Below are 3,143 nucleotides of genomic sequence, written 5' to 3'. Positions count from 1 at the left end.
TCCGCGCCGACCGAACTGGCGTGCGCCCTCCCGGCAACGAACGAGTTCGCTCGCCTGCTCGTGGAATTCCCGGCCCTCACGCGGCCGACGTTTTTGGCCGTCGCGGTGCGGCACGGGATCGAGCACCACATACCCACTACGGGCCCGCCGGTCTACGCCAGGGCCCGCCGCCTCGACCCAGCCAAGCTCGCCATGGCAAAGGCCGAATTCGACGCGTTGGAGCATCTCGGCATCGTGCGGCGCTCCGATAGCGCGTGGGCCTCGCCACTGCACATCGTGCCAAAGCCGGGGGGTGGATGGCGCCCATGTGGCGACTACCGCCGTCTCAATGACGCTACCACCCCCGACAGGTACCCGATCCCGCATATTCAGGACTTTTCCGCCCGTTTGGCGGGACGGGTCATCTTTTCGAAAATTGACCTGATACGGGGCTACCACCAGGTACCTGTCCGGGCGGCCGATGTCCCGAAGACGGCCGTCATCACGCCGTTCGGCCTGTTCGAATTTTTGCGGATGCCGTTTGGCCTCAAGAACGCGGCCCAGGCATTCCAGCGCTTGATGGATGGCGTGCTGCGCGACCTGCCGTTTCTTTTCGGCTATCTGGACGACATCCTCGTCGCCAGCACGTCCCGTGCCGAGCACCTCCTCCACCTCCGAACACTGTTCGGTCGCCTCAGCGAGCACGGCTTAATTGTCAACCCGGTCAAATGCCACTTCGGCGCGACGACCGTTGACTTTTTGGGCCACCGCATCACCAAGACCGGGGCCGTGCCGCTGCCGACCAAGGTCGAGGCCATCACCACGTTCCCGCGTCCCCGTTCCATCAAGGCCCTCCAAGAGTTCCTCGGCATGGTGAATTTTTATCACCGATTCGTGCCCCGCGCTGCTCAGCTCATGCGGCCCCTTTACGAGGCCCTCCGGGGCAAGCCGGCCAAGCATGACATTGTTTGGTCCGCGGCCATGGACGCGGCCTTCGCCAGTGCCAAACGGGCCCTCGCCGATGCAACGCTGCTGGCTCACCCGGTGCTCAACGCGCCCATCGCCCTCACTACGGACGCCTCCAACTACGCGGTGGGTGCCGTCCATGAGCAATGGGTGGACGGGGTTTGGCAGCCACTCGCTTTTTTCAGCCGGCAACTCCGGCCGAACGAGTTAAACTACAGCACGTTCGACCGCGAGCTGCTCGGGCTATTCCTGGCTGTTCGCCATTTCCGACACCTCCTGGAGGGCCGCCCGTTCACGGCTTTCGTCGACCACAAGCCGTTGGTCTACGCAATGGCTAAGGTCACGGAGCCGTGGTCGGCCCGCCAGCAGCGCCACCTCTCCGCCGTGTCGGAGTTCACCACGGACATCCAGCACGTCGCCGGCAAAGACAACGCCGTGGCCGACTGCCTTTCGCGGGCCAGCGCGAACGCGGTCCACCTCGGCGTGGACTTCACGATCATGGCGACCGACCAGACCACCGACGCCTCGGTGCAGGCACTCCGCGTGGCGGACACGGGCCTCCGCCTGGCCGACATCCCCTTCGCGGGCACCGTCCTGCTCTGCGACGTCTCCCAGGGCCAGCCTCGCCCCATCGTGCCCGTTTCCTGGCAGCGCCGCATCTTCGCCTCCATCCACAGCCTTTCTCACCCGGGCCGGAAAGCTTCTCAGAAGCTGGTGTCGGCGCGTTTCGTCTGGCACGGCCTTCGACGAAACATCCGCGACTGGGCCAACGCCTGCACGGCCTGCCAGCGAGCCAAGGTCCACCGCCACACCCAGGCCCCGCTGGCACCTTTCGCCGTGCCTGAACGGCGTTTCGACCACGTCCACGTGGACCTGGTGGGTCCCCTGCCCCCCTCGCGGGGGTTCACCCACCTGCTCACCATGGTGGACAGGACCACCAGGTGGCCGGAGGCCGTGCCCCTCACCTCCACCACCACCGCCGACGTGGCGCAGGCGTTCATCGCCACCTGGGTCGCGCGCTTCGGCGCACCAGCGGACATCTCGTCCGACCGCGGCCCACAGTTCACGTCTGAGCTTTGGGGCGCGGTTGCCCATTCGTTGGGGGTCACGCTGCACCGCACCATGGCCTACCACCCCCAAGCCAATGGGTTGTGCGAGCGGTTTCACCGCTCCATGAAGGCCGCACTCATGGCCGGCCTTCAGGACGACGGTTGGGCCGACCGGCTGCCGTGGGTCCTTTTGGGCCTTCGCACGGCCCCCAAGGAAGACCTCCAGGCGTCCGCCGCCGAGCTCGTCTACGGCCAGCCACTCCGCGTCCCGGGCGAATTCGTGCCTGACGCTACCAGTCCCTGGTCCGCCGCTCGCCAGCGCTCGGACCTCCAGGAGGCCGCCCGACGATTTGCCCCCGTGCCGACGTCCCGCCATGGTGGCCCCCAGTCCTACGTCCCCCCGGCGCTTCGCACAGCGGAGTACGTCTTTGTGCGTCATGACGCGCACCGGGGGCCACTCCGGCCGCCGTACGACGGGCCCTTCCGGGTCCTGCGACGGGGCGACAAGTCTTTCATCGTCGACTTCGGCGGCCGGCCGGACCGGATTTCTGTGGACCGCCTCAAACCGGCGCACATGGACGTCGACCAACCACCACGGTTGGCCCTTCCTCCGCGGCGAGGCCGCCCCCCGTCCACAGTTCCCCCCGCTCGACCACCCACCACCACGTCAGACCCCTCCCCACGACCCTCCAGGGGTCGCTTCGGCCGGGTCATCCGGACACCCCTTAAATTGACCCTGCCGGTGCAGGTCGATTCTGGAGGGGCGTGTGTAGCGGTTACCGCTGGATGTACATAATCGCCTTGCACCGGCCAGAACACGGCCAGACGCGCCTCTCCCGGGCATGCCCGGACTCACTGTTCCCGGGCACGCCCGAACCTCCCGGGCACGCCCGGTCTCGTCTTTCCTGGGCATGCCCGCTCTCGCCTTTCCAGGGCTCGTCCAGAGCGTCCGGGCATGCCCGCTATCGCCTTTCCAGGGCTCGCCCAGAGCGTCCGGGCATGCCCGCTATCGCCTTTTCAGGGCTCGCCCAGAGCGTCCGGGCATGCCCGCTATCGCCTTTCCAGTGCTCGCCCAGAGCGCCCGGGCACGCCCAGCCTCGACTTGCCAGGCCGCAGCCAAACACGCCCGGGCAGGTCCAGACTCGCCTT

The sequence above is a fragment of the Myxine glutinosa genome, chromosome 2 (genome assembly GCF_964187855.1).
Source record: "Myxine glutinosa chromosome 2, kmMyxGlut1.1, whole genome shotgun sequence".
Classification (NCBI taxonomy): Eukaryota; Metazoa; Chordata; class Myxini; order Myxiniformes; family Myxinidae; genus Myxine; species Myxine glutinosa.
This window is presented reverse-complemented; position numbering follows the sequence as displayed.